The sequence below is a fragment of the Staurois parvus genome, unplaced genomic scaffold (genome assembly GCF_062004578.1).
Source record: "Staurois parvus isolate SC_StPar_1 unplaced genomic scaffold, SC_StPar_1.0 ptg000206l, whole genome shotgun sequence".
Classification (NCBI taxonomy): domain Eukaryota; kingdom Metazoa; phylum Chordata; class Amphibia; order Anura; family Ranidae; genus Staurois; species Staurois parvus.
This window is the reverse complement of record NW_028318002.1, coordinates 1-22,924: the sequence shown is the minus strand read 5'-3', so window position 1 is coordinate 22,924 and position 22,924 is coordinate 1. Positions and strand designations below refer to the sequence as shown.

General features: G+C 42.5%; 1 protein-coding gene across 2 annotated transcripts in view; it reads right to left on the bottom strand.

The window, feature by feature from the left end:
- The window catches only part of LOC149461289 (sarcoplasmic/endoplasmic reticulum calcium ATPase 3), a 232,616-nt gene extending 210,517 nt beyond the window's left edge, over positions 1 to 22,099 (bottom strand). For both annotated transcript variants that reach the window (XM_089678488.1, XM_089678489.1), the window contains exon 1: positions 22,081 to 22,099. The gene's annotated coding sequence lies outside the window, so the exon portion shown is untranslated. The remainder of the gene's footprint in view (positions 1 to 22,080) is intronic.
- Positions 22,100 to 22,924: the final 825 nt, after the last annotated feature.

The following is a 22,924-nucleotide window of genomic DNA, read 5'->3' as shown; positions in this document are numbered from 1 at the left end:
CAGCTCTTTGGTCTTTGCATGGTGGAGAGTTTGGAATCTGATTGTTTGATTGCTCCTGTGGACAGGTGTCTTTTATACAGGTAACAAAATGAGATTAGCAGCACTTCCTTTAAGAGACTGCTTCTAATCTCAGCCTGTTACCTGTATGAAAGACACCTGGTAGCCAGAAATCCTGCTGAATGATAGGGGATCAAATACTTATTTCCCTCATGAACATGCAAATCAGTGCATAATTTATTAGACATGCATTTCTTTAGATTTTTTTGTTGCTATTCTGTCTCTCAGTATTACAATACACCTACCATTCGATTTTTAGACTGATCATTTCTTTGTGAGTGGGCAAACATTCAAAAGCAGCAGGGGATCAAATACTTATTTCCTTCATTGTAGATTTGTTGTAGTTTATTTTACCATGTTGTAGTCATTGCATTGCTTTTGTAGCCATATCATTGCTTTTCAAATGGACCCCTTAGTGTTTTTACTAAGTTTTTTATTTAATGACATCCCACTACAAGCCAGGGGTCTCCAAATCTTTTAAACAAAGGGCCAGTTTACTGTCCTTCAGATTTAGAGGCATCATTTAGCGTAAACAATGCCCCATCATTGTGTTGAATAGTGCCCCATGGTTGGCATCAATGGGAGGAATAGTGCCTCATTGCCGATGTCAGTGGGAGGAGTAGTGCCCCATCATTGGTCTGAGCAGGAGGAATAGTGCCACATTGATGGTGTCAGTGGGAAGAATAGTGCCCCATTAATGGTGTCAGTGGGAGGAATGGTGCCTCATCACTGGTGTCAGTTGGAGGAATAGTGTCCCAAGGGCCAGACAGAGTCAAGCAAAGGGCCGCATCTGGGCCATAGTTTGGAGACCACTGCTACAAGCACTAAAGCACTAAAGAACCTACCATTTGCTCTCACATGCTTGGAGGTTTTAGGGCTCATGCACACGGGGCATTTGGAAAACTCTTCTGAACGATGGAAACTGACTGCTGGAAAACTTAGGTTAAAAAAAGTCAGTTTAGCCGCATTTGCATACCGTGTTTATGTGCGTTTGCGTTTAGAAGCGTTTTTAAAAGATAACCTCAGGAGACCTTCCTAAATGCCCAGAATGCACTGAAAAATAGTAAAAATTTAACTATTTCAGACATTTTGAGAGAAGCAGAGAGAGCAGTATGTGTTGAGATTACCTGTCTTTTCTGGTTGTATTCACTATGGATCCCATCATGAGCATAATGCAGCACGTTCTACTATTTTTTCCTTCACAAGAAACCTGGAGCGCTGGTGTACCGGGTCCATTTGAATACATGGAAAACTCTTTGCATGCATTTCTGATGATGAAAAAAGGCTCTGGACAGCATCTGGACATGGAACAGTTAAAAAACGCTTCTAAATGCAAATGCTTATAAACGCGGTTAACCGCATATACAAGCGTTTGGAATTCCGGTAAAATCTACTCCTGAAAGTTTTGTGCGTTCAAAAAAACAACTGTGAACTCAACTGCCTGTAAACGACAGTGTACATGGACACATGGGAAAACATTAGGGAGAGTTCAGGGGCTGCTGAAAAAAATGCTGAACAACTCCTGAACGTCAGTTTAGGAGCTGCAGTGTACGAGTCCTTAAAAGTCAATAAGTACTTTAAAGTAGAACTATGGTCAAACTATAAAAATGACATTTGTGATGTAGGTTGTCCATACCGGTAAAATCAGACTATTTTTCTAGTACCATTTTGTAAACATCTGTTGATCCTGGTTGGCAGTTCATGGTTTGCTTTTGGCAACCACACATCTTGGAGCAAGAGTAACTGTGCCTGTCTTAATTTTTATGTGAGTGACAAAGGCCTTGTTCACACCAATGCATTGTGCTTTTTGTCCATTTTGCAGTGCATTTTTTTTTTGTTTATTCATTTTTTGTTAAAAAGGGGAATTTTTTTGTTGCTGGGCAGAAGTAAAAATGCAAAATGTGGCAAGAACGCACTATGTGCGTTTCAGCAGCTTCTCCATTGAACTCTATTGTAGCAAAAATGCTTACTTTTGCATTTAAAAAAGGTCCCTGACCCTTTCCAAGAATGCAGCAGCTCAAAAAAGCATATATGTGAACATGGCCCATAGGAAACTATGTTAAAGTAATAGTAAACTTTTTAAAATTTTACCTACAGGTAAGCTTATAATAAAGCTTACCTGTAAGTAAAATGAATATCTCCAAAATGTGCACCGTTTAGGAGATATTCTCTCTTTTCTAAAGGCAGCATATGTGCTCTGAAGGAACGGCATACCCGGGCCTTTCCTTCAAAGCTGTGTGCCGTGGCTCAGGACTCCAACGCTCATGCGTGGAAGTGATGTCATCACGGCCCAGCTTGTCAGACAGCTAGAGATTGTGAAACGGGAAGAAGGACTGGGTGACAATGGAAGCCTATGCAGCCGTGACAGCGCACCACTGGAATGCTTCGTTTAAAAGGCAAGTCCTTCATAATGTGCTAGTATGCGATACACACTAGCACAGTATGCCTTATCCTTGCAGGGGACTTTTTTTACCCCCTTTTCTTTCTTGTAGTTTACTAATGCTTTAAGTAGACTGTGTTTCTGCAAAAAGCACAAAAAAAACAAAAAAAACTCATTGTGTGAACCAGGCCATACTGAATATAGCTATTACCATTACAGATCAACCTGGTAAGGCCTGGTTCACACATTTTTTAGTGCTTTTTGCAGAAATGCACTAGTCTAGATTATATATTTATATACATACAGTGTGTGTGTGTGTGTGTGTGTGTGTGTGTGTAATAATTATATTATATACATATCGGCCATTAGGTACACCTGTTCAATTGCTTGATAAACACAAATTGCTAAATCAGCTAATCAAATGACAGCAACTCAATGCATTTGGGCATCTAGATGTGGTGAAGAGGACTTGCTAAAGTTTGAAGCGAGCATCCGAATGGGGAAGAAAGGGGATTTAAATTACTTTGAATGTGGAATGGTTGCTGGTGCCAGGCGGGCTGATCTACTGGGATTTTCATGCACAACCATCTCTGTTTACAAAGACTGGTCTGAAAAAGAGAAAATATCCAGTAAACAGCAGTTGTGAGAAAAAAAAAAAAAACAAAAAAAAACTGATTGCTCTCAGAGGAGAATGAGCAGACTGGTTTGAGATGATAGAAAGGCAACTGCAATTCAAATAACCACTTATTACAACCAAGGTATGCAAATTACCATCTCTGATTGAACATGTCGAAACTTGAAGCAGATGGGCTACAGCAGCAGAAGACCACACTGGATGCCACTCCTGTCAGCTAAGAACAGGAAATGAAGGCTACAATCCGCACAGGCTTACCAAAATTGGACAAAAGAGGACTGGAAAAAGTTGCATAGTCTGGAGAGTCTTCATTTCCCTAGAGATGGTTGTGCATGAAAATCCCAATAGATAAGCAGTTTTTGAAATACTCAGACCAGCCCGCCTGGCACCAACAACCATGCCATGTTTAAAGTCACCTAAATTCCCTTCCTTCCTCATTCTGATGCTCGGTTTGAACTTCTGCAAGTCGTCTTCACAACATCTAAATGACTAAATACAGCGAGCTGCTGCCATTTGATTGGCTGATTAGCACTTTGTGTTACCACGCAATTAAACAGGTGTACCTAATAAAGTAGCCAGTGAGTGTATGTATGTAATATATACACATACATACCTACATATACATACATACATACATACATATACACACACACACACACACACACACACACACACACACACACACACACACCCCCGCACCTCCTCCCACCCACCCGGAGGTGGCGGATCGCAGGCAAGCAGGCTTCAAACCTTTTTTACACCGCACCTGGCCGGCTCCGGGACCGTGGCCAAGATAGCGCCCGACCACGAGGCCGCCCTGCGTTCCTCTCCTGATGGCAGCAGCGGCTCTCCTGCACCATCGCCCTCCTCACAAGTACTGTGCACTAGTCCCTCGTCCCCATCCAGATCGGTTGCTGGGTCTTCCCCTCTGATGGAGTTGGGTGCTGTTGAGGGCGAGTGGGACATTAGGGAACATATCAGAGCTCTCCCCACTAAAGCAGACATACAACTTAATATTGCTGTGGAGCTCTCATGCAAACAGGCCATTGAGGGGATTAGAGAAGACACTGTGGCACTGGGAAATAGAGTGGAGGCCATGGAGACCACCCATGATGAGGTTTTATAAACCATTTCTATCTTACAGGAGACTGTTCTCCATCATAAAGATGTGTTTAATAATTTACTTGACCAGCTGGATGATAAAGAAAACAGGGACAGGAGACCATATTCGCATTCGCGGATTGCCTGAAGTTACTCGCACACCAGACCTCCTCCCTACTGTACAGGGCCTGTTTCGCCAGATTTTGGGTGACTCTGCCCCTGAAACAATTGAATTGGATAGGGTCCATAGAGCCCTTTTGCCTGTCTCTCAAGCTGCTGACAACCCACGGGACATTATTTGAAAATTACACAGATATTCCGTGAAAGAAGCGATTATGAAAGCTCTCTCCCCCATATCGATTTTGATGGGGCTGCTATAGCACTCTTTCCGGATTTGTCCAGGCAGACCCTCATGCAAAGGTGCGCTGTTCACCCCCTACTTGATGTTCTACGTGCAGCCCAGGTGCCTTATCGTGGGGGGGGGGGGGGGGGTTTCCTTTTCGTCTGATTGCATCCTGAAATGGAAAGACTGCAACACTGTGTACTAAGGATGACCTGTCACGCTTCCTCTCTACATTGGATCTTCAATTGGCTGATTTTCCAGATTGGCGGTTACACAGTTCCAGCTCGCTTCCGCGACACCAGGATCGCAGGCAACAGGCCTCTTCAGGGTCCCACAAAAGAAATCGCATGGGTCACAGGGGTCCAGACTTGGCCTCCTCCCGTCCAGATTGATTTATTATGATTTTTTTTGTTTTGTTTGATTGAACATATCTGCCTTAAAGTTTGCACTAAGTTTCCTCATACTGCCTTTGGGGCTTCTGTTGAGTATGTCAGGACATATATATATAGGTTTGTGTGCATGTGTGAACATATGTGCTTTTGTTTTTTTCCCTTCTTTTTATCATACTGCTGTTTTTACAATGCTGCTGTTCATGCTGTTTATACTGTTTTTTTATACGGTTTTGTTCTTTTAGATCTGTTCAATGGTGGCAGGGCGACACCCCTGCTGTGTTCTTAGTCACATCCCACACCTTAGGCCAGTCCTCTAGTGGAGGACTTGTATTCTGCGTTTTTGCAGTTGAGGTGGCTCCTCTGGGGAAAGGCCTTTTTTCTCCTCCCCACGGAGGTCATCGCATTAGACGATCCGCTTTTTCATATGTGGATTGAGTTACATCCTTCTTCCGTTCTATTTTTTTTTTGTTTCTTTTCTTGGTTTGTGTTGACTTCCATCCAGGTGATTGTAGGGACTAAATTTTTCTGTTTCATTATATTTACCCAGTGTACTTCATTTGGTCGAATGAGAGATTCAGTGTATGTTGCTGGTCTGAATATGCTCCTTCTGTGATACTGTACCTATGGCCAGTAAGTTGAACACTCTAAATATCTTGCCCTATAATGTTCGGGGGCTATGCTCGCCTCAAAAGAGGGGATGCCTTTGGCAGAAATTGCGGCATCTGTCCCCGGATGTTTTTTTTTTTTTTACAGGAGACTTACTTCACTGTCAACTCTATCCCGCATATGCCCCATACGACTTTTATAGCCAATGCCATGGGGGTTTCGATTGCCATTCGGAGAACCTGTCCATTCTCTCTTTTGTCTCAACTGATTGACCCTGAGGGTCATTTCATATTTTTGAAGGGTTCCTTACATGGTCATACGTACACTTTTGCGGCACTCTATGTTCCAAATGCCCGCACTGTTGACTTTTTGTCTGCTACCCTAAAAAAACTGAAAGATTTTAGAGAAGGTATGGTGATTCTGGGGGTTGATTTTAATGTTTCCTTGGTCCCTTGCTTGGATGCGTCTTCCGGCAGAGCTTCTTTATCCTTTCGTGCGCAGAGGCTCATTAAACGACTCCTGCGTGATCTTCACCTGGTGGACAGCTGGAGGGCAATGCACCCACGGGACAAAGATTATAGTTACTAACACTAAGCTATTGGCCAAGATCCTCGCTACGCGCTTAGAGGACCCTGTTGCACACCTAGTTCACCTGGATCAGACTGGTTTCATAGTGGGCAGTAAGGCCAGAGACAATACTATTCGGGCTTTGCATATATTGCATTGGGCCCAACATGGCCCTGATCATGTGCCTTGTGTAGTACTTTCCATGAACGCCGAGAAGTCGTTTGATCCGATGAACTGGGCCAATAGGACGGAGGAGTTGTGGGGTCTTGGTCTGGGGGAACACATGTTGGGCTGGATTTTAGCTTTATATCACTCCTAGTGCCCTTGTGAAGGTGAATAGAGTGTTATCTGCCCGTTTTGATATTCATAATGGGACTAGGCATGGCTGCCTTTTGTCCCCTTTACTGTTCGCTTTAGTTTTGGAACCTTTCCTGCAGAGAGTTCATGCCCAACTTGCAGGGTTTCGTATTGGGTCTACAGAGCATAAATTGTCGGCTTATGCGGATGACAGTCTCTTCTATCTATCAAGACCCCACATCTCTGTTCCGGTTCTCATGGCGGAGCTTCAACAGTTTGGTGCTGTGTCTAATTTTAAAATAAACTAAATCGGTTCTTCTTCCGATGCATTCCCTCCCTTTGGCTAAGTCACTACAACAAGCCTTTTCTTTTGCATGGCGGACGTACTCTTTACTTTACCTGGGGACCCAGATTTCACCTAACATGCAGCTTTTATAGGACCTTAATTATGGTAAAACTATTGACTAGCATCCTGCAAGACCTACAGCAGTGGCAGACCCCCTTGACTTGGTTTGGTAGGGTGTTTTAAAAAAATGACAATTTTACCACGGATTTTATACTTTTTGTATACCATACCCATTTCATTGCCTCAATCCTTTAAGTGGCTTCGCAGAGATTTTTTGACTTATTTGGCATGATAAACACCCTAGATTGACGTATGACATTTTGTGTAGACACAAACTGGAAGGCGGGGTGGGTCTTTCCGATGTGGCTATATTATAAAGCCATGGCCTTAGTACGCATTCTTAACTGGCAACATGATACCCCGACGAATCAATGGGTCGCCTTAGAGAAATCAATGGCGGGTTAGGAACTTTCCCCTGGGGGAGGACATTATATTCTTTCATTCTTGGGGTGTAGACAGGGTTTTTCCTGTGCCAAGTTTTCTCCTATGGACACTCTCCTATCCATCCCTATGTTGCTCTCTAGATATGGGACTTTTACTTTTGCTGCATGGCGACATCACCAATTGAATGACTTTTTTTTTTTTAGGACTTTGCTCCCTAGGCTACGTCCTAGACAGACCCTTACATCATACGAGCGTATGTGTACCGCATTCCCCAGCTCTAAGCAACTACTATCTCAAATGTATAAACTGGTGCTGAGTGCACACTCTATATCGGCTCCATATTACTTAACGGAATGAGAGAAGGAACTAGGCCTTGATTTTATCCCCCAGCAAATCCACAGGATTAAAATGACACATACAGTTGCAAGAAAAAGTATGTGAACCCCTTGGGATTACGTGGAGTTTTGCATGAATTGGGCATAAAATGTGCTCTGAACGTCATCTAAGTCACAACAATAGAAGAACACAGTCTGCTGAACATAATACTACACAAACATTAGCTGTTGCCATGGTTTAATTGCACATAACATGTAAGCATTCACAGTGCAGGGAGGAAAACGTATGTGAGGCCCTAGCTTAATGACTTCTCCCAGAGCTAATTGGAGCCAGGAGTGAGCCAACCTTGACTCCAATCAGTGTGATGATATTGGATGTGTTGCTGACAGCTGTCCTGCCCTTAAAAAACCACACACCTTGTTTTGGGTTTACTGGTTTCAAGAAGCACTGTCTGATGTGAACCAAGCCTTGCAGAAAAGAGCTCTCAGAAGACCTACGATCAAGAATTGTTGACTTGCATGAAGCTGGAAAGGGTTACAAAAGTATCTCCAAAAGCCTTGATGTTCATGTGTCCACGGTAAGACAGACTGTCTACAAATGGAGAAAGTTTAGCACTGTTGCTACTCTCCCTAGGCGTAGTCGTCCTGTAAAAATGACTGCAAGAGCACAGCGCAGAATGCTGCATGAGATAAAGAAGAATCCCAGAGTGTCAGCTAAAGACCTACAGAAATCTCTGGCACATGCTAACATTTTTGTTGACACATCTACAATAAGGAAAACATTAAACAAGAATGGAGTACATGGGAGGACACCACGGAGGAAGCCATTGCTGTCCAAAAAGAATATTGCAGCACGTTTGAAGTTTACAAAAGAGCACCTGGATGTTCCACAGCACTACTGGCAAAATATACTGTGGACAGATGAAACCAAGATTGAGTTGTTTGGGAAGAACACACAACACTATGTGTGGAGAAAAAAAGGCACAGCACAGCAACATCAAAACCTCACCCCCACTGTAAAACATGGCGGAGGGAGCATCATGGTTTGGGGCTGCTTTGCTGCCTCAGGGCCTGGACGGATTGTTGTCATTGATGGGAAAATGAATTCCAGAGTTTATCAAGACATTTTGCAGGAAAACGTACGACCATCTGTCCACCAACTGAAGCTCCACAGAGGATGGGTGATGCAACAGGACAATGACCCAAAGCATACAAGTAATTCAACAAAACAATGGCTGCAACAGCACAGAATACGCCTTCTGGAGTGGCCCAGTCAGAGTCCTGACCTCAACCCGATTGAAATGCTGTGGCATGACCTTAAGAGAGCGATTCACACCAGACATCCCAAAAATATTGCTACACTGAAACAGTTTTGTGAAGAGGAGTGGTCCAAAATTACTCCAGATTGTTGTGCAGGTCTGATCTGCAACTACAGGAAACGTTTGGTTGAGGTTATTGCTGCCAAAGGAGGGTCAACCAATTATTAAGTCCAAAGGTTCACATACTTTTTCCTCCCTGCACTCTGAATGTTTACATGTTATGTGCAATTAAACCATGGCAACATCTAATGTTTGTGTAGTATTATGTTCAGCAGACTGTGTTCTTCTATTGTTGTGACTTAGATGACGTTCAGTGCACATTTTATGCCCAATTCATGCAAAACTCCACGTTATCCCAAGGGGTTCACATACTTTTTCTTGCAACTGTACCTCCTCTATTAGCTCCCGTGTTCAGGAGTCCTCTTATAAAATTTCTTACTCTATGGTATAGAACCCCGTCCAGCTCAAATCTTCCCTACTGCCGATGCTAGCTGCTGGAGAGGATGTGGTCACCAGGGTACCTTTGTTCATCTCTGGTGGACCTGCCCCAAAATTGCACCATTTTGGGATGCAATTTTCCCATGGATTCAGAAATTGACATTGAGCCCAATGGAGCAATCTCCCCTTTGTTTACTTTTTCATGTGACTTCAATTGCCATGGAGGCCTATAAGCGTAGTGGTACGCCTCATCTCCTGAATGCGGCTAGATCTTTGATCCCTAGGTTCTGGAAAAAATATCTGAGTGCCCCACGATTGGAAACAGGAAGTGGATAGAATCATGGATACAGAGCGTTGGGTCCACCTGGTTAGGGGTCAAGGGGAGAAATTTAAATATATCTGGCAGGGGTGGAGGTACTATTCCTCGGAGATACCGGATGCATGAGTCTTTTCGGGTAACTGATATTTTGTGCTCCCAGACCATGTTCATATGTACACCTGGGTACCTTGTGTTACTGTTTAGATAATACTACTTCTACAGCTCTGATTCACTGGATGTGTTATGGGGTTGGGGTGATTTTTTTTCCCTTAGCTTCTTCTGTTTTGTTCTTTTTTTTTTCATTTATTTGCTTGAAATATTGGAACTACTAATTGTCATAGCTATTCTGCTTATGTGTGATTTTGGCCAAGGTATTTGTCTGCCTATGTTGTTATATGGTTTATTACTGCTTCCTTGCCCGATTGTGATATATTTGCTGACTTATTGTTTATTCTATGTCATCAGAAAATGTTAATAAAGATTACAAAAAAAAAAAAAAAATGATTTCAGTTTGTTGTTCAACTGAGTTGTACAGTTTATAAGTTACATTAAAAGGTAGAAAACGTTCTGAAATTATTTATCTCATTTTTTTGCAGCACAGAAACTCGACATTATAACAGGGGTGTGTAGACTTTTCATATCGTGTGTGTGTACGTACATACATATACACACACTGTATACAGAGTAGCCAGCAGCTCTGTGATACTTCTGACTTATTTGAGTCGGGGGCCATCCTTCCACCCCTCCTTTCTTATTTGAGTCGGGGGCCATCCTTCCACCCCTCCTTTCTTTCCTTCCCTCCCTCCCTTTCCCTCCCTTCCTCCCCTTTTTCCTCCCTTTATTCTACATAAAACATGAGGGCGTGTTAGGGGCAAGGCAGGGTAGGGGGTTGGGTGGGGCAACTAGTGGCAAGTAACTTAAGTCCTAGCTTTTTTTTTTAATATTAAAACCTAAAAGTACATGCATTTTACAATGCAAAAACCTAAATGATACCCAGTTATTTCAGCAGAATAACATTTGTCTGATGATTCCGGATCTCCATCCTTGATTCACTGCTGCATCTGGCAAAAGGAAAGCACTTATTTTCCTCCTCCCTTATTTATCTTTTGGGAGGATACAAAACCTACACCTATAAATGCACACAAATGAAAGAGCCTTAGCAAAGCAAATGGTAAATGTCACAGCAGGCAGGTGGCACTCCAGCCTGGAGTCACTGCCAGCTGTTATCAGCTACAGTTTTGCTTCAGTCAGTATATAGGTCCTGTACATGAAATACTTATTAGAGACACAGTGAAAAAGTACGACTCCAATTAATGGTGCTCTATAAATCACTGGGAACAGTACTGCTTTTATTTGTTGGTGAGAGAGTGAGTGAGTGTGTGTCCCTGTGCTTAATATAAACCATTTAAGCTTCAGCTAATGTTATGTTATTTAGACTTGACAAGCGTATATGCTAAAATCATAATTAACACACTTACATATTTAAACATCTGGGAAACAATACCCAGGGTTATGTTTTAATGACTTTAAAAGAATCTTTTTTCCAAAAAGCCATTTGTGCATTATAGATTGTATGGTTTTTTTTCTATTTACCATGGAACACATAAAAAAAAATGCAGGGTTGCCAATAAAGAATATGTAAACCCAACATTTCATATTCCTGATATGTGCCTGCTATACCATGTATTTGTATGAAAAGGAGGGGAATCAGGAACATAAATGTCAAGGATCAGTTTAATTTGAGCTCTAATGTCTTGCCAAAGAGGGACGCAGCTTAGAGCACTCCCACCAAATATGGAGACAGGCACTATGCTGGCCACAATCTTTCGAGCATAGGCTGGACAGGGAGGGGTAAATCTTAGCAAGTTTAGAGGGGACTCGATACCAGTGAGTGAGCAGTTTAAAGCTTTTTTCTTGCATCTCTGTATCAACCGAACTGATATAGGTTAAGCGTTACAGTTGGTCAAGCAGTTTCTAAAAAGTGATACTGGAAGTCTCTCTCCCATGCCTGTATGTACAAAGGTTTGCCAGCTGGTTCCCCAGCCTGAGAAACTTTGCATGGGGAATACCCCAGTCCTTTATTCTCTTTCAGTATTGTACAAACTGCACAAAAGGTAGAAGTTGGGTGAATTTTGGCGGACAAGCTATAATCGAAAGTGTAGAGCGGTCTATAAATCACCAAATATCCATTAGGAAGCACGTACACTGCTCTAGTAGCATGTCCAGTGAAAGTGAACCATATTCCTCCACAAACCTACCACATCCCACCTCTCCCTCCACTGCCCATGACTTGAAGGAGAAGTGTTCTACAGGTTCAAAGGGAAGCCCGTAAAAGGACGAGGGGGGAAAGCAGGGATGACAATCTCCCTGGTCTGTTTAACACATCTCATAGATATAACGCATTGGTGGTGGGACAGGTGGAAGCAGAAAGCCCCCTGAATGAGTGGGGTAACCATGGAGCATGAAATAAGTTACAGCTGGCCAAAACCTTCTCCAGAGGGATCCAGAGTTGATCTTTAACATGATGTCACTCTAATATCCTCTGTAGTGACATGGCTTCATAATAGTGGCAAATGGTTGGGATGCCCAAACCACCCACTCATTTAGGGCACTTCAAAATATGAAATTCCAGACGAGGGCAGAGCCTATTCCAGACAAAAAGAGTATGAAAAGGCTATTGAGGCTTGAGAAGAAAGACCTGGGCGAAAAATAGGTACCACTAGAAATAGAGAGAATTCTAGACAGGATATTCATTTTCAATATATTTACACGGCTTATCCAGGAAAATGAGGCCTGATCCCAATTGGTAAGGTCCGTTCGCATTGTGTTGAACAGCGGGACATAATTACAGGAATACAGCTGGGAACAGTGATCTGGACTTTCATTTCTATTTTAAACTGAATGGGTTGTTTTACAAGGTAAGGGGTTTACATATACTTTGAAAAAGCAAGAATCTGAGCATGGGGCTTGGCCTAACCTTGCATAGAATTGCTTTGTTCCTGCTGTATTATCAGTCTCATTTTCTCCTTCTGCATCATAAAACAAAATGAATTCAGGTTTGTGTGAGAGCTTCATAAAGACTTGTAATACAAAATAGAAATAGAAATACAAGCTGATAAGCAAGTCAAGTTAATTAAGCAAAGTGCAAAGAGCAAAAAACCTATAGAAGCTTATCTAAAATCTGCCTTCATTTGTCTTTCAGCTATCTGAGCATTTGTCGTGGGTTACTGTGCATCGCTGCACTACAGCTGGCCATACATGGATCAATTTTATTCTTTCAGCCAGCGGATTGCTGGAGGAAAAAAAAAAAAAAAAACTGAACAGATACCCCCATCCACACAAGTGAGGTGGATAGAGGAATCCTCCCAGCTGTTATTGTATTCTGACAGCAGGGACTCCTCCACCGTCAGTCTACTGATCAACACTTCCTGATTGAAGGAATATTTTCCAACAAGCCAGCTTGAAAGAAGTTCTCTGGAAGAGGTTTGGCCATAGATGGATCAAAATTCGGCCAGTCCTGGCTGAACCAACCGAATTCAAACCCATCCATGGCCAGCTTATGTCTGTCTACAAAAAAAATCCTCAAAAAAAAAAAAAAAAAAAAAACACAAACTACAGTTTTAACATCTACTCAAGGAAGTGTACACCACAAGGCCTTGTCTTCCTTTTTTTTCTCCTGTGTTGCAAACTTAAAATGTCTATGAATAGAACAGTTTTTTTTTTATTTGGATAATGTCAAAATTATTAATTGCTGAAAAGTACCATTTTTAGTCACACGAGTGATCACTGACATTTCCAGTTCTTTAAATATGTGATTTAACATATTTTATTATGCAAACACCTGTTCGTCAGGCTATGTTGACAACTTCCAAGAACCAGGTAGCAACTGCTCTTAGATTTCTTTCTAGGGGCTGCATCGGTATAAAAATAAACAAACATTTTGCAGACATTATGCTGCTGGCAAAAATCTAATATTTACGCAACTGGCACACTTGCATTATTAATGCAGGTACCATACTCCATCTACCTTATCTCTGGGCTATGAATAGTGAGATAAAATGTGGGTCACATGATCAGAGCATGTGGCATGTAGACCACAGAAGCAAACATGTCTCAATGCTTTTTTTTTGTTTTTTATTAATGGTATATCCTATTAGTTTGCAGTACGAAAAATAACTTAACACAACATATTTCCTGTCAATACAGTATGAAGATAAATAGATAAGATGGAAGCATACAGGTTTGGTACATTAAGAGCCATATAAAAGAAGGGAGAATATAGAAATAATGGGTGCTCTGTAAAGAACACAACATGCAGCATTGAAATATCAAACCAAAGTCAGGACTTGCATCCTGCATATACGCTGGTTAACTCCAGAATACTAGCCTTGTAGCACATGCTGTGAGTGCCTCTGAACATATAGATAGGATTAAGTCTAACAAGAAGATCGGAATGTAGTTAATTGTTAATGCAATTGTATTCCTTGTACTCAGTCAAGAGGACCAGAGCTTTTCAAATTTATTTAGGCATCCTCTTGCCATGTACTATATGTCATTTTAAACAATGGAAACACTTGTTTATTATTGCATCTAACTGCTTAGGGATCTGGAGATTTCCAGTTAATAACTTTTTTTGGCTTAAACAGTAGACCAAAAATAGTGACTTGGAAAGTTGAGCACCCTCAAAGTATCCTGACAGGTACGAGGCAGGATTGCAGATGCTTGGCAATGTAAAAAAAGTTCAATAGTAAATATGGAAACCATAAAGGTCTTGCCTTAGGGCAGTCGCAGACCATAGGAATGAACATGCCATATTGTAGGTGACATTTGAGACACACAAGGATAGGTAACCAGTCCATTTTGAATATTCTGATATATAAATAAACACAATACAGGTATTTTAGCTTAATTTATTCTTGGAAGTGATGTAAGAACCCAGGATATCCTGCCAAGCATCCCAGTTGAGGCAAAAAGATATCAACCTGCCACTGAATTTTGGTAAATTAAGTCTCTGATTTGTAAAGTGTAGGAAAAAAGAGTAATAGGTCAATATCAGATTTTGATGCCTGGACTTAAGTGATAGCTGTTCCAGTCTATAGGCAAACAAGGCAAGCTGGGTCAGGCCCAGCTGTTTAGCAGTAGCATGGCAGATTTACAAATAGTACATTTTAGCAGATTTGGGAGCTACATAATCCCACTGGTGGTCGAAAGGACTTAAAAGATCCTCCCTGAAACAACTGATGAAAAAATTTGAGTTCTTATTGGGCATGGTCCGGTATCAGAGTTTAAATAACTCTAGCAGCTGCTAGAGTAGTTGAACTACAAGTTGTCATTAGGAGACTGGATGGCTTCAGAATCTGACAATATGTTCTTGACTATATGGAGAATTTTTATAAACTTTTACAAAAGTACGATATCCATAGAGGTAGGAGAGCATTGTCTGTACATCTACTTACACAAGGATTCTAAAGATGTTAGTATTGCAGCTTTTGTAATAGTAGCGTTATTATGGGATTCTTGATGGAACCACCAATAGAGGAGAGAGGAGGAGAGAGGAAATTGTTTACCATAGCATTGTACACATTTTAAAGCAGTATTAAACCAAAAACGTATTAAATTAGATATAGTGGCTGGCTTAATTTTTTTTTAGGCTTTTGTCTGTTTGCACCTGGTAATCTGCCTAGTAACACCTCCCGTATTAGTGAGACAACTCTGGAGGAATGAGCACAGGAGGCACAGCAGGCAGCGGCAGCAGCACTGTCATTCTTCAACAAATTGAAGCCAAACTCCAATACTTTATAATCAATTACAGAAACAGTCTTTTTCCCCCATTTGGGATAAAGGTTTTAAATAAAATCTAATAATTTTAATCACCCCAGCCAATGATAACTGGATTGTCTCATCCATGTAAAGTGATGCATTCTGCTGGAGAGCTGGGCTTTGGAAAAACACCAGACATGCTGGCTAGATCACCAGATGCAAACAGAAGAAAGCCTAAAGAAGGAAACTAATACAGACATCACATCTAAGAACTGGTAAGCTGCAATATAATAAATTATTGCTTTTGGTTATGTTATAATGCCATTGGAAATCGTATATATTTTGGGAATGAGAGGAGCCTATGCCTAACATATGTGATGCTACGTCAGAAGTAAACCAGAAGTTACGGAACGGTCATTTTGGAGAACGTTTTTACATCCCATGCTGTATTTGAGATTGGATATATGCTGAGACACAGAATTTGTAAACGTAAATTAATGAATGGCTCAATTCATTACTTTGGAGAACCCTGGTCTATAATCCCTTAAGACCAAATATATTGTGATTCCTATAAATGGTTTAAGCACTGTCAGCAGCTGATTTTTTTATTTATTTTTTTTAAACTTTTTTTATTGAATTTATACAAATAGTACAAAAAAAGATATCTTGACACAAGTCAGTAATACGTTTCTCAAAGTTATGAGCACAAGAGTCTATACAATCGTAATGGGAACCAAAAAGGACAAAATAGTGACAGATTAAATATCAAGGATACAACATACAACAGAATAACATAAGCCAAACCTCAAAGTTATGCAATTACCTAGAAACAGAAGCTTGGTGACGAAAGCCTGATCAAGAATATTTCTATCCTTAAAAGAAAAAAGAACCACAATAGAGTGCTGTGAGGGCTAAGAATCATAAGGAGGAGCATGGGCTCCATTATGAGATTGGGGCATAGGCAGCTGTGGGGTGAGGCTACAGGAGGGGTTGGACAATCTTAGTTTACCCAGCGTACTGGTAAGTTGAGCTTTGAGATACTAAACCATACATCAAAAAGGTTGCATATGGGCAGCTAATTCAGCAGAAGAAAAGGAGTGTTCCATTAATTGCCACCATCTAGAGATAAAGCAACGTGTAGACTTCAAATTCTGAGTAATGGTGTCCAGCTTTTCCAGATTAAACAAGGTAGTATAGTAAATGTTTGTATCATTTTTAGCTGTGGGGGATTTGACTGTATCCAAAATTGCAGGAGGGCTGTGTGAACAATAAACATATGTATCCACTGAGGAAGAGCATTGTCAACATCACAGAATCTTGATAGTTGAGACAGAGTATAGAATCTTTGGCAAGAGAGATGTTGTACAAGTGATGGATATAATGAAGAACTCAATCCTAGAAAGCAGAAACTCTAGCACACTCCCAGAGGCGATGAAACAGGGTTGGTCAAGTGTAGTTGCACCAACATGTTGGGCGAGGGGTGACCGCTGGATTCGCTGAAAAAAAGATAAGTTCTGTGCATGATTTTGAATCACGTTTCCTGCCATGTTTCACAGAGAACAAGTGAAGAGATTTTCCTTTATCCCGACAGAATTTTCTCTTGAGTTTCATCAGTGGCCAGTATGGGGGTCCATGGCTTAAAAGTAGTTTCTATAAAGAAGCGCTTGAAGGGATGTTTTGGTGAGTAGCACATCCGGAGGAAAGTCACCAGCTGATGGTAGTAAAAGATATGAGATCCAGATAGGGAATATTTGGTCGTTCGTATTGAGAAGGGCTGAAAGGAACGTTTGTGAGTTTAATAAGTCTGCTATGAGACCAGTGGGTAACTGCTGCATGTTTACTTGCTGGAGTGAACATATGGTTTCCAAGAATAGGAAGGTGGGAGGATATCCGTAATGGTAGGCCAAGAAGTTTCCACATCTCCCTCCAGGCCAATGCTGTCTCTGCTCAGGAGATTCAATTGGAGAGATCCAGGTAGGGCCTTAAAGTTAGAATGCAGAATGGCTGGAAGTTGTAGCGGAGACACCAGGGCCTTTTCGAAGAAGTAATTCGAGTAATGTGATTTCCCAGTAATCCAATCAAGACTGACGAAAAAGGCAGGACAGAGCAGGACACTTTTTGGGAGACTTCGCCTTTACAGTGTGATGCGTGGCTTTTTGCGCCGCCATAGAAAGGCCTGTAAAGACTTATGAATCTCTTGAACATCGGAATGTTTCAACATAATCGGGAGTGTTTGAAATGGATAGCGTAAGCTCGCAAATGAAACCATTTTGTAAAGATGGCATCTCTCAAAGAGTGAAAGAGGAAGAGTCGTTCAAGATTCCAGTTCCTGTACAATCTTACCGATTAGAGGAGGGTAATTTAGGTAGTAAAGAGACGATGGTTCTCTGCCTATGTGAATGCCCAAATACATAATGTAGCACTTAGCTACATTATACACATTATACTATACTATACTAAAGGGAGAGGAAGGAATCCAGCACATCGAGGTGGTTGGGTTCAAGGAAAGAACTTCGCTCTTGTCAAAATTGATTCTTAGGCTGGAGCATTTACAGAAGGTCACAAGACTTGAAGTAGCAGGAAATTTTTGGGTGATCTGAAGAGAACCGCAATATATCGTCCTCAAAGAGAGATGAGCGGAGAGTATGTTCGACGATCGCGACACCACTAACACGTGATGCCGAGTTAAGCCGTCTGGGCAAAGGTTCAAGGGCGATGTTGAAGATGAGAGGGGAGAGTGGGCAACCCTACCTGGTGCCGTTAGTCATGGGAATGTCTAATGAAAAAAATCAGGTGTGACTAATCTAGCCGAAGGCGAAGAGTAAATGTGTCGTAAAAAGTCCAGGATAGGGCCCAAAATACCAAAGCTCCTCATAACCATGAAGAGCCAGGTAAAGCTAATGTTGTCAAAAGCTTTTTCAGCGTCTAAAGATACAAGTGCTAGATCAGTCTGGGGGTGGGCTTTAGCAATTTCCAGGGCTAACAATACTTTGTGGATGTTGAGCGTTGCAGAGAGACCTGGTACAAATCTGGATTGGACTGGATGTAATGTGTCGGGAAGCAATAGGGCCAGTCTGGACACCATGATTTTTTTAAAGTATTTTAGCATCAACATTAATCAAAGAGACAGGTTGGTAGGATCCTGGGAGTAATGGGTATTTCCCCTTCTTAGCTATGAGTTTTATATGCGCCTGGGAGCCAGCTGGGATATATGGGCCAGCTTCCCACATTGCCTTATAAACGTGATACAGAGTGTCTGGGATGAATTCCAAAGTCAATTTATAGAATTCTACGTTAAGACAGTCAGGTCTGGGAGCTTTAGCCGAGGATAGACAATTACTAGTGGCACGAATGTCATCATGTGTAATAGGAGCGTTTAAGACACTTAGTTGGGATCCGGAGAGCCAAGGCAGACTTAGAGGCTAGAAAGTCCTCAGCAGCTTTAGAGTCGATCGGGTCCTCTGAATACAATGAGATGTAGTAGGATGTGAGAAGGTCATTAATATCCGAGGACAGCATTAGGGGACCGGATTTCAGAGATATGAGTAGAAGTACGAGGCTCGAACTAACAGCTTTCCCGCCTTATTGCCGTATCTAAAATTTAAAGGTGGAAAAGGCGGATTTGACGGCTTCCTGGTGTTCAGCCCAATAATCAAAAGGTCCGTTTGGCAGCTTGCCAATTTAGCTTGATCATGTAGGTGCGGTTGAGGGAGAGCACAATATGTGCCCGACGAAGAGATTCACTAGCTTGTTGATAAAGTAGTTGGGACCGTCTTTTAAATTGCGTGATATAAGAAATTATGCGCCCTGTGAGGAATGCCTTTCCAGTTTCCCAAAACAGGTTAGGACTGATTATATACGCTTCGTTCGTGTCTGCAGATTCCTGCTGTGCCGCATAAAGGAGTCATGTGGGGATGAATAGAGCATATAGTCTTTGTCACGGTATAGGGGCCCGGCCAATTATTAATTCGGCCAATCCAATTAAGGCAGTCCTTTCATGGTCATCCTGCTAATGACCCCCCTCCACCTCTCATCCTGCTCAGGGGGTTTAAGAGGTCAGTGCTGGTCTCTCCTGGAGAGCCATTCTGCTGTGCAGCCACTGAGGTGTCCAGCTGCGGCTGGACTCTAGTGGCCCAGGCTCTGCCTGAGCCCCATTGGAGGAAGGGGGACCCCAGAAGCCACATCAGCTCTGCCTTAGCTTACCACACCAGCTCTGCCTGAGACACTGCCAGCTCTATCTGGGACTATCACATCAGCTCTGCATGAGTGCATGCTTCTCCTGTGTTATCTGACCTGTTTATGAACTGCCTCTTACCTCTCTGTTGGATTACAAAGTGCTGTAGAGACTAACTTTGCCCACCGGGGTTGGACTACAAAGTTCTCCTGTGTTATCTGACCTGTTTATGAACTGCCTCTTACCTCCCTGTTGGATTACAAACTGCTGTAGAGAATTTAACTTTGCCCACCGGGCTGAATTACAAAGTATTTTGGGCTCTCTCTCTGCACTACTCCCCATTGAGTGACTGTTGTCTGTTTTAATAAAGCTTTAAGTGTTTGCCATCTGCCTTGTGTGTTCTGTCTGGCCTACCGTCACAGTCTTGATCCGGCGGGTGTTGGAGACACCATACATCATGAAGGTTAAGCATATTGATTGAGTGTGCTAGAGCAGTGGAGGGGGAAGGCTCAGGTAGTTGTCTGGGACGTCGTGTGGAATAGTCCCCGTTTCGGTCAACAGTACCGTACATAACTGCATTGGGTGTCCCCACCCAGGATATGACAGGATTCCGGAATCTGCAAGGCCCATGAAATCAGACCCTGGTAAAAAAAGTTTTGCCCTGGAGAGTTAGGAGCATATAAATTGGAGATAGCAATGTCCCGAGAGGCGACAGTAATATGAACAGTAAGTCTGCGAACCTTGGAATCAGAATTAACAAAGCAAACATTGTAATGTAAATTATTATGAAAGTACAGTGACCCCTGCTTTACAACCCACGGCTGGGGAACCATACACCTGGCCCACCCAAAGTCTTGAAAGATGGGAAAAATCATTTGCAGAGAGATGCGTCTCCTGCAACAGAGCCACATCTGCAACCAAACTCTTTAAATGGCGTAGGACATGCATATGCTTGATCGGTGAGCATAGCCCCTTAACATTCCATGAGATTACTTTCAAGTGATCCCTGTCATATGGAGCCATGTCTGTCGCAGTGTGGAAATAAAATAAGACCCTCGAGAAGGCAGAACCATGCCAGGCACACCCCAACGAGTCCAGTTTGATCATGACAATGAACATCACCAAGAGGAAATGCAACAATAAAAGACAACAAAGCAGCACAATAAACTCTGAACCATTTGAACTGATCTGGAGCAACCTAGCAAACCCCCCACACTTACACTCGCTACTGTACTAGAAAACAACGTATATGGGTGGGGAGGAGGAGGAGGGGCAGGAGGAGTAGGAAGGGAGAAAGGGGGAAGGGAGGTAAGGGGCGGACAAGGAGGGGGGGGACACAAGGGAGGGGACAGGTCCGGGAGGGGAGGGGGTATGGGGGAAGACAAAAAAAAAGGTAGGGAAACCCAAAAGTTGTGCTGCACTGAAATGAAAATTCGGGTGCTGAAACTGAAAATTCAAAATGCACTTGGCCGGAAACCGAAACGTGCAGTTTTTAAAAATGAATATATATTTTTTGGAAAACAATAAATTTTGATTAAAAAAAATATATACCCCAATTGTTTTGTAAAATATGTAAGAGGATGTTACGGTGAGTAAATAGATACCCAACATTTCCGCTTTAAAATTGCGCACGACCGTGGCGTGAAACTGCAGTGCTTAAAAATCTCCATGGGTGATACTTTAGAAATTTCTACAGGTTAGCAGTGTAAAGTTACAGAGGAGGACTAGTGTAAGAATTAGTGCTCTTGCTCTGACGTTTGTGGCGATACCTCACATGTGGTTTGAACACTATTTACATGTGGGCATGGCCTACGTATGCATTCACCACTATGTGCGAGCCCGGGGGACGAGGGCACTTTAAACTTTTTTTTAAAAATTTATAATTTTTTTTATTTTTGCATGGTTTCTTTAAAAAAAAAAAAAAAAAAATTGTAATCACTCTTATTCTTATCACAAGAAATGCATACATCCCTTGTGATAGAAATAATTAGTGACAGGTCCTCTTTATGGAGAGATGGGGTCAATAAGACCCCACATCTCTCCTCTGCAATGTAAAGCATTAGATAAAAAACAAACAAAAGAAAAAAAAAAAAAACATTGATCTAGTGTTTTTTAAAAAAAAACAAACAAAAAAAAAAACACATAAAAAAAAACCCGGAACCGGAAGTAACATCGCTCCGGTCCTCCAAGGGCATAAAGATGTGTGGTGGCCATCTTTCCTTCTCTCATCTCTATGCCCAGCGCCTGGATCAATGGTTTCTCAGGTGAGACTGAACTACTGAGCGGCGGCCAGGCGTCTGAGGGACGGGCTTTTTTCGACACCTGTATCGGGGCTTTTTTCATTTTGCCCAACAGCCGAAAGGGATGTTTTCGGCCGAAACATTTTGGCAACTTGAATTTTGGTGTATCCCTACCTAAAAACTCTCGTCGCCTACCCAAGGTGGTAGGCACGTAGAGTGATTCGCCACAGGGAAGGCAAGGATCAAAACAAACTAAGACCAGTCATTAGTCAATGCAGGATAAAGCATTACAGTCCCTGAGAAAGCATATCAAAAGGAAAACCATTACATTGAATCCGGCGAGACAGGTCAGCGGGTCACACAGCGGAGTTCGGCCAGGCCAAAGCGCACCAGTTTATGCGGTGGTTTCTGAGGACTCGGCTGGTTCTGGAAGGACATGGAAGTTCCCCTGGGGGGATGGGGAGGTAGATATAAGATATTGCTCTGCTTCCAATGGCGAGGTTAAAGATAACCTATCTCCATCTGCTGGGTGAATATGGAGGATAGCAGGATATGCCAAAGTGAACGTTATCTGCTTGTGATAAAGAGTGGAGCAAATGGCAGAGAAGGACTTGCGTTGGTGCATAACCTCCATCGAGTAATCCGCAAACAAGAGCAGTTGGTGTCAGTCTATGGATAAAGCATGTGTGTGTCAAAATTTCTGAAGGATGGCCGGTTTATCAGCATAGTTCAGACAGCGCACAATCACTACTGCAGCAGAAACAGCCAATAATTAGTCTTCAGAGGAGATCCTACCTTCCATCTGTGTAATGCAATGAGCCTGGACATGGAGATCTTTATGCAGCTGTTCTAGCCCTTTAAGAACAGCGCCATCAACCGCTGCCATGAGAGTAGGCGATCTTCAAGCAAAAACTGCCTGTGCAATGCTAGCTAGTGAGGCAGGGTTTGGAGGCTGGGTACTGTGACTGTACTGTATTCTGCTGATCCCAGGTTAGGAGCGGCCACCATCTTAGCTGCAGCGGCCGCTGTGTCCCCCTGTGACAGGTGGGTGACTGAAGAGGAACGGGCATGGGACCGCTCAACAAAGTGGTCCATGAGATCCCCCTGTGCCGCGGGAAGGAAGGGGGGGCTCAGCCCCGAAATATAGCAGGCTTTATGTGCAGCAGCGGAGG